This window comes from Phyllostomus hastatus, unplaced genomic scaffold (genome assembly GCF_019186645.2).
Source record: "Phyllostomus hastatus isolate PE091 unplaced genomic scaffold, TTU_PhHast_1.1 phas_contig_17, whole genome shotgun sequence".
Lineage (NCBI taxonomy): Eukaryota > Metazoa > Chordata > Mammalia > Chiroptera > Phyllostomidae > Phyllostomus > Phyllostomus hastatus.
This window is the reverse complement of record NW_025333664.1, coordinates 11,546,031-11,558,112: the sequence shown is the minus strand read 5'-3', so window position 1 is coordinate 11,558,112 and position 12,082 is coordinate 11,546,031. Positions and strand designations below refer to the sequence as shown.

Below are 12,082 nucleotides of genomic sequence, written 5' to 3'. Positions count from 1 at the left end.
GCATTCCACCAGGGAGGACAGAACGCCCCTTCCGGCCTGAGTGGCATGGCTCAACCGGTTGGGCATCACCCTGCCAGCCAAAAGGTCGAAAGGTCGTTGAATCCCCGTCAGGGCACATGCCTGGGTTGTGGGCCGGGTCCCTCCCTGGTCCGGCTCGTGTGAGAGGCAACTGATCGATGTTTCTCTCCCTGTCTTTCTCCCTCCCTCCTCCTCTCTCTAAAAATGAGTAAAGAAAATCTAAAAATAAAAGAATGTACCTTCCAGATAACTGAACTGTCAGGTTCAGCATAGGTAGCTGTCCTTCAAGAGCTTGCTACAAATGCTATCCCTCTTTTTTTTTTTATCTACTGGGCTAAACCATTTCTGCTCCTTCTTCCCTCTTTCAAAAATGGTTTCGGCCCTAGACAGTGTGGCTGTTGGTTGGAGCATCATCCCATAACCAAAAGGTTGGGGGGTTGATTCCTGGTCGGCACATACCTAGGGAGTGGGTTCAATCCCTGGTTGGGGCACGCATGGGAGACAACCAGTTGATGTTTCTCTCTCTTCCTCCCCTCTCTCTCCCTTCCTTTAGATTTATTCTCTCTAAAATCAATAAACATATTTAAAAAAAATAATAATAATAAAATGGTTTGCAAAACAATCCACTTCCCTTCTCTAAATTCCAGGACCCAATTGATACAGGAACCAAAGCACCTGCTTGGGGACCCAGAGAGCCTGTGGGCAGAGGCGCTGCGGGGTTCAGGGCTGTGGTTCCCAGCGGACAGCGCCCTCGCTCCCGGGGGTGGGTTTCCGTGGATTTGGGGCAGGAAGGCACTCGAGGGCACAGAGCCACTGCCAACAGTCACCAGCATGAAACCAGCCTGCACCCCGCCTACACAGGGAAATTTCAAGCCAAAGCTTTAGGCTTCCTTTTGGATTTTAAAGGGAGAAATGATTTTTATTTAATTTCCCCCTTTTAAAATAAGAGCCATAAGCCCTGGCTGGCTAGCTCAGTTGGTTAGAGCATTGCCCCAATACACCAAGGTTGCGGGCTCGATCCTTGGTCAGGGCACACACAGCAGTGAACCCAATGAGTGTGTAACTGAGTGGAACAACAAATCAGTCTCTCCCCTTATTCTCCCTCTCTCTCAAATTGATAAATAAAAATTAAAAAATGAAACGAGGCGTAACTGCTTAGGAAATAAAGTATACTTTTTCCCCTCCATGGAGTTTTTTAATAAACTGTTCTGTTTTGACCAAAAAAGAAAGTGACAATAAGTGCAGTTAACTGTCCGGTGTAAAGGTAAAGGGTAGTATGCAACATAGTTTACTGTCATTCTCTCTCTGCTCTCATATGTTTCTTTATTACTGTCTTTATTCTTTTTATTTTTCCTTAAAGTGATACATGTGTTCATTGTAACTACCGTATTTAGCCGTGTATAGTGCCTTCCCACATGTGCTAATGTGCTCCCATGTGCAATGCACACCCACAGTTTTGGCCTGAATTTTCAGGAAAAAAACTTTTAATTTTTAAAAAAATATTTTATTTATTTATTTTTAGAGAGGGAAGAGAGGGAGAAAGAGAGAGAGAAACATCAATGTGCGGTTGCTGGGGGCCTTGGCCTGCAACCCAGGCATGTGCCCTGACTGGGAATCGAACCTGCGACACTTTGGTTCACAGTCCGCGCTCAATCCACTGAGCTACGCCAGCCAGGGCTTGTTTTAATTTTTTAATTCAAATTTTTAATTATTTATATTTAGAAACAAAACCAGTTGTCACATTCCAGGGTATTATTTTGCATACAGATATCATTATTGCTTTCCAGAGTTATACTTTTAGTGCATAAGCATGAATAAACATTAAAAACATTTATATAGATACAGAGAATTAGTACTACCCATGTATAATACACATCGTTATCTTTCCCTCAAAAATGTGGGCAAAAAAGTGCACATTGTACACAGCAAAATACAGTAATTAAAAACTGGAAGCTTTGTAAAGGAAAAGCTACAGTCTCCCTGCTCCCTGTGGTCCCCGTTTCTGCCCTCTGAGGTGACCAGTGTTACCAGTTCGGTGTGTACCTGCTCCAGGCTCCTGTATATGAGAGGATACAGGGTTTGTGTGAGTATGTGGCTATTTGTTTCATCAGAGTGGGATCACACTTCATTAGTTTGCAGGTTACTTTTCCCCATACAAATACAAGTAGGTGTAACTCTAATTCACTCTTTTAATTACCTTCGGGGCTGTGGGTCTAGAGGTACCACGATATACTCAGCCACTTCACCTGTGACAGACACTCCGGTTGTTACCTGTTGTGTTTTTTTCTACCAGAAATATTGTTGCATTAAATATCTTTACATATACATCCTCTACTGGTGCTTTTATTTTTATAGGTTACGTTTTCAAAAATAACATTTCTGGGTCGAAGGGTATATGTATTTAACATTTTAGTAGATAATATCACCCTACTTTACAAAGAAGTCTCCATTGACGTTCTCCCCAAATATATATTAGTACTTCCATTACCCTGAATCTTTACCAATATTAGATACTCTTTCCCTTCACCCTCCTCCCTCCCACTCACCAGCCCTCCCCCTCCCTCCCTTCATCTCCGTTATTTATTTTGTGGCCAAGCTGATAGAGCGGGGGGTGCTTGTTTACTGTGTATATTCTTACTAGTGAGATTGGACATGACTTCATGTTCGCTGGCCATGTCATTAACTCTTCTGTGAGTTTCCTTCACACATTTTTCTTAGGAATTGTTTGCCTTTTTCTCAAGTTGTGGGAGCTGTATGTATACACACACACACACACACGTATGTATATATAGATATAAGATATGAGTATATGAGATATCTATGTCTCAAGGATTCCAGATGCATTGCAAATGTTTTTCCTAATCTAATTATCTGTTTATTACATTTTTTCTACTAAATTTATAGAAAATTTTTTTTAAAAAATCCTCACCTGAGAATATGCTTGGATTTGAGAGAGAGGAAGGTGTCGGAGGAGAGAGAGAGAGACATCAGGACAGTGCTCCAGCCAACTGAGCCACCTGGCCAGGGCAGGAAATTTTTATTTTTTTATGGTAAAATGTCTGGTTTTGATTTTTCTCTTCGTAGTGTCTGATTTCTCACCTTGCTTAAGAATAATTTCTCCAACTCAAGTTATACAGATATTTTCCTAAATGCTCTTCTAATATTTTTATGGGTTTTAATTTTGAACCCTCAGTCCCTGTGGAGTTCCTGCTCATACATCATGAGAAGTGGCAGTCGGGGTTTGTTCTAGAGACACCAGCACCGTTTGTTAACGAGCTGTCTTTTCTGCTTTGCACTGAGGTCCCACCTTTGTTGTAAAGGAGGTCATTCACCTGTCTGTATCTGGACTTGCTGTTCTAACCTTTCTGTCTGTTTTTATGTTAATCCCTTGTCTTTTTATTATAATGTCTTTATAGTCAATTTTTATTTTCTCATAAAATAAGCCCCCCGAATATTAGTTTTTTAAATAATGTTCTTTCCTGTTTCCTGGCTAATTTTTCTTAGATATTTATTATTCCATATGAACTTTAATTGTATCCATTTTCCCCTTCAAAAATGCTATTAGTATTCTTATTGAAAATTAATTAAAATTATGTAATCTTGGAAGAATTGACATTTTTGGATAATAAGCCTTTTCTACCCAGAGCATGCTAACTGGTTTGGAATATATGCATTCTGTTTTTTAAAAGATTTTATTTATTTATTTTTAGACAGAGGAAAAGGGAGGGAGAAGGGAGAGAAACATCAATGTGTAGTTGCCTCTTGTGCACCCCCTACTTGGGACCTGGCCTGCAACCCAGGCATGTGCCCTGACTGGGAATCGAACCGGTGACCTTTTGGTTCGCAGGCCGGCACTCAGTACACTGAGCCACACCAGCCAGGGCTGCATTCCATTTTTGTATTTTGTTATTTTACCTTTAAAATTTCAATATGCCTCATTGATATTTTGTGTAAAGTGAAACAGTATTTCCATATTTGTCCTGAGTAACCAAGAACCTTCAAAAGCTGTGACTGCGTTCTCTCGTGTCCTCGGGGCCATCACTGTGAAGCACGGAACACTGTCGGACTTGTCTTTGTTCCCTGGTCAGCTGCGCTGCACTTGACAAGTGTTTCCCTAAATCTGCCCATACACTTACCGAGTTCTTTGCTCTCTGCTGATTCTAAAGTCTCACTTGTCTTGTGTTCCGTTTCCCTTCCGTTGGCAAATGTTCCGAGTCTCCGAATGGTGAACTTGCTCAGTTTGTCTAGACACGTCCTTTGCCCTCACTCCTGCTGTTTTGTAATTTTAGATAGACAGCTTGCATAGTGGTTATGGAAGTTACTTATGCCTCTTTAAGAGTTTTCAGCCAAAACAGAAAGAGTTGGAGTTGAAGTAAAAAGGGGAAGTCTTTTGTCCCCCTCCCTCTCCCCCGCAATCTCCGGGTCTCGGGGCTGTTTTCTGTGTAGATACAAAAAAAGTGTTATCTGCACAGTGCCGGGCTTTTTTCTAAGTTTTTTTCTAGACAGATGTGCTGGTAGTTTTATTAAAAAGCGATAAATGGTACCATCTTTTCAACAGTGCAGCACGTACGTCTCCGTCCACATCAGCGTCAGCGCAACGAAACCTCTCCCCTTCTTTCCAGTGCCGCATTGTCTGCCGTCCCAGTGATGCGCCCTGATTTAACTCTTTCCCATCAGCGTGTCCGTGGTCCCCCCTGTTTTTTGTCATTACCCCGTATGTGTCACTGAACATCCCTTCATTCACGTGACCCGTCTGCAGTACGACCTGCTGGATGTCTGACCGGCCCGGAGGGTGTCCACACCGTGTTCACAGACGGCGCCCCCTGGTCTTCCCGAAGGGCTGTCCCCATTCACGGCGCCGGAGCACGGCTGGCTCTCATTTTCTTTTCTTCTGGCCCCTCAGAACTTCTGCACGGACCAGTGGACGGTGGGCAGTCGGAAGAGATGCGAGTGGGCCAAGGAAACTAGACCAGGTGGGTGGTCCTGCCGACACACCGCTCTGCTGCGGCACTGGCACCGGCACCGGCACCGGGGGCGTTTGCCTGAAAACCTTGATTTCTCCTTGAAGAAAGACGAGACGAGGTTCCAAACAGAGTTAGAGAGGAACTTTGGCCCCATGAAGGAACGGCAGGATAGCCCTTTTCAGAAGTCAGATGGTATTTCACAGCTGTGAGTTATTTACAGTCTCTTTATAGCGTCAGGAAGACACTGTACCTCTGGCGGCTTAAAAGAGAATGGTTTCTTGAGCCATCTACTTAAGTAGATAGAATCACGCACAAGGGTTTTTAGCAAATCTGGGTATGATGTCGGCTTCCCTGTCTACCCGTTGTTCGCTGTAAAGCTATTTTCGAGAAGACTCGGGCCCATTCTGGCGGTGTGGACTCTGTGATAGGGGGACAGAAGCAAGCAAAGCCCAGCCCGAAGAAACAGGCACTGCCCCGTGGGCCGCCGAGGGGAGATGCCCTCTGGTTGGGAGCAAAACGCAGTTCCCGGAACGTGCGTGGCCTGGAAGTGTGGCTGCCCTGGGGCAGTGCTCATCTTTTTACGGCATCTGAACGTTTCTGGCGTAAGCGAGCAGTTTTTAGCGGTCTCTGACCTCCCCGTCTTCAGCCACCTCCCCGCACCCCAACTTTACCGCCCCCTTTCAGCTCCGGCTCCTTGCAGTCAGGGTGGAATCTCCAGCCTTTGTTTCCCTGCTGGAGTCCTACTGGCCCTGGGAGCTTGGAGGCGGTCCAGCTCCTCTGAGCTCCCTCTCACGGCCCAGCCCTCCTCCCGCACCTCTCCTGAGAGTCCCTCTCCGCTGGCAGCGCCGAGTCTCGCCTGGCAGGCGGCTGCTCTGGGGTTGGAACTCCCCGGCTGCCTATCAGCCAGGCCTCTGGGCCTTGCCCCACAGTAGCTTCCAAACCACTAGGCTTGTGTCCTGTTCTGACTCAGTGCCCCTGGGAATCCCCTGGATGCAGATGCTGGCAGGCACTGGGACGCGGCAGCCTGCTCCCAGGACTGTTGATCCGGCCGCAGCCGGCGCAGGAGGGCAGGCCTCCAAAGGGCCTCTGCTCCGGCTGCTGTGGGAACGAGCGACGCCAGGGCCCCCAGCCCTGAGAACGCTGGGGTTCTAGGAAGCCTAGAGCTGTTTGCTTTGTTTTGTTTTTTTAAGTTGATTTAGAAAGAAAGAGAGAGGAACATCAGCTCGTTGTTCCACTTACTTATGCATTCATGATTCATTGGTTGATTCTTGTGTGTGCCTTGACCTGGGATCAAACCCACAACCTTGGCGTGTTGCGGCGATGTGTGGCTGGGGTTTTTAACCAGGGCTCTGTGGTTGGCTTCTGGGATTTAGGAGCCCCCTGCAACCATGAGTGCAGTTTTGTATGTACACACACACACTTTTCTGGGTGTAGCTCTCCTCAGACGGCAGGATGAGTCGTGACCTCTGAGCTCGAAGAACCACTGGTCTGCAGAGAGCCACCCTTGGGCGCCAGTCCGTCAGACACCAGCGTTATGGGAGACGCAGCCAAGCCGCTGGGTTTTCCTGTTCGGCGGTGAACTAGCACACATCCCCTAACATTCCCACAGCTCGCAGTCATCCCACGGATGTTCCCTTGCCCGGTCATGAACGGTGCCCCCGGCCCGTTGCATCTCACCGAGCTCACCGGGGGTGCCGAACGCACTGTGCGGCGGGTGTTCGGGTTTGGGGTCCGTAGCTCAGGAGGGTCCCTCTGGGCGGCTCTGCCCAGAGCAGTAGCAAGAACAGCAGTGACGGCGGAAATTCAGTCTGGGTTTCCCCTGCTGAGAACAGCATCAGCTGCTTTGTACACATTACCTCATTTAGTCCTCTCGGACCTCCAGTGGGGCTGGCTCTGTCGCGTTACATATGGAGACGCGAGGCACAGAGAGACCCAGGAACTCTCCACAGAGCTCACGGGTGATTTGTGATCCGAGCACAGGCGCTTCACCAGCAAACCTTAAAACTAAAGGGCATTTTTAGAAGAAAATCAAGCGAGCAGAGAAAGTATGGGGCTGTGTAGTGTCAGACAAACAGCCCTGTGTATTTCGACGCTGAGAACAGCGCGGTGCTGTAGCAGGTTTTGGAAAGCTGTGCCTACAGCAGTGCTCTGAAATCAGTAAGGAAAGGCTGGGGGAGGGAGAAGGGGGAGGAGGGCAGAAGGTGAGGGAAGGAGACTTGACTTTGGGTGGTGAATGCACCGTGCAGTATGCAGACAGTGTATTATAGAGTTGTATAATTCCTATATAATTTTGTTAACCGGTGTCACCCCAATTAATTCAATTTTAAAAAAAGGTTAGTGGGTAGCACCTTAAGGCATTAGTGTGATATAGGAGAATTTTTATTCATTATAATTCCAATGAGGTTTTTTTTAAGGCTTTATTGAGATATTCATGTACCATACAATTCACTCAGTTAAAGTGTACAGTTCACCCTGGCTAGTGTGGTTCAGCAGATTGAGCGCTGGCCTGTGAACTTAAAGGCCACCGGTTCGATTCTCAGTCGGGGCACATGCCTGGGCTGCTGGCCAGGTCCGGGGTTGGGGACATGTGAGAGGCAACTGATCCGTGTTTCTCTCGCACATCGCTCTTTCCCTCCCTGTCTCTCTCCCTCGTCCCCTCTTTCTCCCTCTCTGAAAATACATGACTAAAAAAGTGTACAGTTCAGGGGCCTCCGTGTGCTCCCAGAGTTGTGCACCCCTCACCACAGTCAGTGTAGGGGCATTTCCATCACCCCAGGAAGACGCCGCAAGCCATTCATCCTCGCCCTCCCATCGCCCAGCCCTCCCCGGTCCTGGGCAGCCGTCTGTCTACTTTCTCCAGATGAGGTTTTCTTCCCTCCTCTTACATTTTTTCAATCCTCTCCCGAGGACATTTTTTTTTATTGCCTTTAGAGAGAGAGAGAAGAAAGGACAGAGAGAAACACTGATGCGAGGTAGAGGGAGACGTGACCTGGTTGCCTCCCGTGTGCACGCAGACCAGGGATTGCATGCGCCTGGGCCGGGGATCAAACCTGCAGCACAGGCAGGAGCCCCGGCCAGCAGCTGAACAGCAGCCCTTCGGTTACGGGGTGACGCTCCAACCACCCGAGCCATAGCGGCCAGGGCGCTCCAGGGGAAGTTTCGGGACTGGAAAGAAAGAGTGACCGTGTGGGAATCTGGGTGGTCTGGAGCGAGCCGTTCCCTAAGGCTTCATGAGACAAATAAAGCTTGACCCAGTGTATTTTATAAATGGTTTTATTGGCTAAGAAGCTACAAGCTCCAATTTGGGGTTGACATAAGCAAGAGATGAGTTTTCATTTGTCAGCATCCCCTGTCAAATAGGCTTTTCTCAGGGAGCGGCTCATAAAATGAGACTTTTTTTATGAGAAATATAAAAAATGGAGGTTTCGTGGGCACGCACTGCTCCACTGGCGCCAGGACCAGTGGTGGTTCAGCTCAGGGTCTCTTTGTCTTCTGAGTCGCAGGCTCGGTTCCTGTCTCCGCCTCGCTGTGGCTGTTGGTGGGAAGGGCGCTCACGAAGACGCCGTCGCCCTTTGGGACCCGGGAGGCAGCGAAAGTAGGACCCCTCAGGCACCCAGGGGATGTGCAGCCGCAGCTCCCTTGAGCTGTTTCCTGTGAGCAAAGTCCGTGTCCATCTCTCCGGGCTCACTCCTCCGTTCGCTCATTCCTTTAGGGAAAACACTTACTAGGCCCTGTGGTGGGTGCTCAGCAAATCCCTCTGCAAGCCGTCCGCCCCCCAACGGCGCAGGATGTGGCCTTATCTGACCCAGGAGGGGGGAGCCATATGAGCTGAGAAAAGCCGGAGAGGCAGGGAGCTTGGGAACAGAACAGATCTCCGATGGGGACTGGACGGACACTGTCCCGCCCACATCAGGGCACAGCCATCATCAGGACTGAATCAGGAATGTGGAAACACAGACTCACATCCCGACTCGGTCGCTGACTGGTCGGAGGGCCATGGGTGACTGTCACCCCCTCTCTGAGCCACACGGGCTCTCGGGAGGGTCGAGGAGCACAGTGCCTCTGGACGTGCCTTCAGGGTCGTTGCTGGACAGGGTCCGTCCCCGGCGGGGACTGGATGAGTGAGAAGGAGTGAAGGAACGTGCTGGAAATCTCAGCGCCAGCATCTAGCTCTAGCCGGTCAGGCGACTCGGTGGGGCGGGCGTGAATGGGAAACAAGGAGACCCCCCTTTTCTTCTCCAGGCAGTCTCCCCCTGCCACTTCTGCCCCTTTAAGCTCACCTTTTTCTAGGGCTTCGGCACACTCTGCTTCCCTGAGCCAAAGAGAGATGCCACCATCGAGGCCTGGGACCTGGGAGCCAGCCAGTCCTGGGTGTGAGTCTGGGGCCAGTGCGCCCCAGCTGTGTGCACGAGGGACCTGCTCGTGCTGGGCTACAGGGGAGCGCACGGAAGACGGCACATGGACAGCACTTGTCACCAGGTCTCACGCGCAGGATAGACGTCCCATTCGAGGTGGCCGTTTTTACTTTGTCATCACTGTTGTTGCTTATTTGGTCAGGAGCCAGGACCCAGGTGGCTATTTCAATCACTGGCTTTGGAGGGTGAATGTCCTGAAGTTCTTACTTTGTCTGCTGGCTTGTTCATCCATTCATACGAGTCTATTCTGCATCTTCTGTGTGTCAGGAGCTGTGCTAGGGACACAGAGACAAACGGGAGAGGCAGGGGACCTGCCCTCTGGGAACCACCGGGAAGGCGGATGTTGAGCAAGCGTATCCGTACTTGCGTCAGGCCTGGCTCCCGGGAGACGGCCACACGTATTCTCTATTGAATGCATTACAAGTGCTGCAAGAGGCAAAACAAGGAGGTCTTCTCTCCTGCTGGGTCGGAGAGGAGGGTGTTCAGGCCGAGGAATCTCTGTCCTGGGCCTCTGGGAGTCACACAGGACACGGGCTGGGCGCTGGCAGCCCCCACGAAGGCTCAGAGCCTGGAGGTGGAGGTGGGGGTGGGGGCTGGAACACCGAGCCCGGGGTTGGGGTCCCGTGCACAGTCGGTGAACGTGGGCTCCCCGACTGCACCAGGAACTTCCTCAAGGGCACGGCGGTGCTCTGCTTCACTGTCTTCGTGTCCACGGCGTCTCATCCCAAGCCTGGTACACACCGAGCGACAGATTTCATGGCCTGAATGAACAGACGGATTCATTAATTTTAGAGAGATGACACCTCTTCCTTCCCCACAGTGGGGAAGGGCGTGCTTGCTGTGGAATTCTGAGAAACTGGAGAAGGGGCCCCAGAGCTGGGCGCCCGTCACCCCCAGTTCTCGGTGGTCGGGAACTGCCGCCGCCGGCGCTCACTGTCTTCCGTGGCTTCTGTGGGCAGGAATTTGGGAGCAGCTTGGCTAGGCCTTGCTGGATCTCTCACGCGGTTGCAGTCAGACCGTGGCTGCGCTGGAGCAGTTCGGGGCCAGCGCAACTGGGAGCTGCTGCGCATCTCTCCGTGCGAGCTCAGGACTCTGGATGCCGGCCCTGTGGGGGGCTCGCAGGGCGTCCTCGCAGCGCAGCGCGGCGCGGCCTCGGGTTCCCCAGGTGTGGCACGAAGCTCCAGAAACAAGCCTGCAGAGAGCCAGCCGGGCGGAGGCCCGGTGGCCGTTTCCAACCTCGTCTTGGAGGTCACAGCAGACGCATTCCCTTAGTCCAGGGGTGTCACACCCATTTTCCCCAGGGCCACCTCGGCCTCGAGGTTGCCTTCAAAGGGCACTTTGAATGTCATTTTAGGACTGTATACATGTAACTACTCCTTAACAGTTTAAGTGAGAGCTCAGCGCTGCCACCAGGTAGAAACAAAGTGCCGGGCCAGATAAAACCAAGTGGAGGGCCGGATTCGGCCCGCGGGCCTTGTGTGTGCCACCTGTGCCTTAGCCAGAAGCAGGTCACCAAGGCCAGCTCATTCAGTTCACCTCTTCCTAGGAGGAATGTCAGAGAATTCCAGTCATGTTTCGGAGCCACCACGGAGAGGCCCGTTCACCCCGGCATTCCACACTCCGAACCCCCGAGGTCCGAGGGGAAGAGCCTCACTGGAGGCGCCCAGTCTGGCATCAGCAGGGCCGCAGCTCAGACCGGGCCCTGGGCTTCGGCTGTCCTGCTTGGAAACGACCTCCGTTTCCCTTCCCGCCTCCCCCTCCCCCCTCCCCGCTGCGATGGGAACTGCCAATCCCTGGGACCCACGCCTTCTAGCCGAGCCCTCACCAAGTTTTCACGATGTGTGAGCAGCGGGAGACCAGGGCCGCCCGGCACGGGCTCCAAGCAGTGATTCGGCTGGCCCGTGCGGCCCCCTCCAGAGCCCCCGTGGCCCCCTTCCAGAGCCCCCGTGGCCCCCTTCCAGAGCCCCCGTGGCCCCCTTCCAGAGCCCTCTTGGAGGCGCAGGCTGTCGGGGACTGCAGATCTGCGTCCTTGCCCCAGGCCCCAGGCCCACTCTGCGGGCACCCCACCCCGCCACAGGGGGAGGTGTAGCTGTTGGGGGGTCAGAGCTGTGACATTTGTACCCCAAGTAACGATTTTACCACTGCTGTGAAGTTAGACAAAAAATAGAACTTGGTGGCACGATTCAGAGATGCTAGCACCACTAGAAAGGTTCTTAACCCTCTAAACAGAGTTTTGCGCGAGCAAGGGTAAAACACTCCTGGGTGTACGTTTCCACCCGTATTGTCAACTGTTTTCTTGGGACTTCAACTGCTTTCTCGTTCTTCCTTCAGGAATGCCTTATTACACGGTTGGGAATAGAGGAGAAAAAAGGGGAGAGAAGGGAATGGACACTTTTTAAAAGACCCTAATTATGTGCCAGGCATGATGCTAGTTCATTCCCGTGCCTCCAAGCCGGGTAGCTCAGGCTCAACCCTGCTCCAGACTCAGTGGGCACGTGACCTGGGGCAAGCTGTCTCCCCTCTCTGTGCTCCAGCGCCCTCTTCTGGAGGCCGGGAACGGGGGCACCTGCTGCTCCTGGAGCTGCTGTGGGGTTGAGGTCTTTTGGCTGTAGGATGCTCAGTGCAGCCTGGCACGCAGCGAGGGCTCCACGAGTGCTGGGTCACCCCCCAGCCCCCTTTCAAGGC

General features: G+C 51.4%; 1 protein-coding gene across 4 annotated transcripts in view; it reads left to right on the top strand.

Moving 5' to 3' along the window:
* PKIG (cAMP-dependent protein kinase inhibitor gamma) overlaps positions 1 to 12,082 on the top strand; it is a 72,219-nt gene that overhangs the window by 45,804 nt on the left and 14,333 nt on the right. For 2 of the 4 annotated variants that reach the window (XM_045832579.1, XM_045832578.1), the window contains exon 2: positions 4,922 to 4,991. The exons of the other annotated variants lie outside the window; for them this stretch is intronic. The gene's annotated coding sequence lies outside the window, so the exon portion shown is untranslated. The remainder of the gene's footprint in view (positions 1 to 4,921; positions 4,992 to 12,082) is intronic. 4 annotated transcript variants of the gene reach the window in all.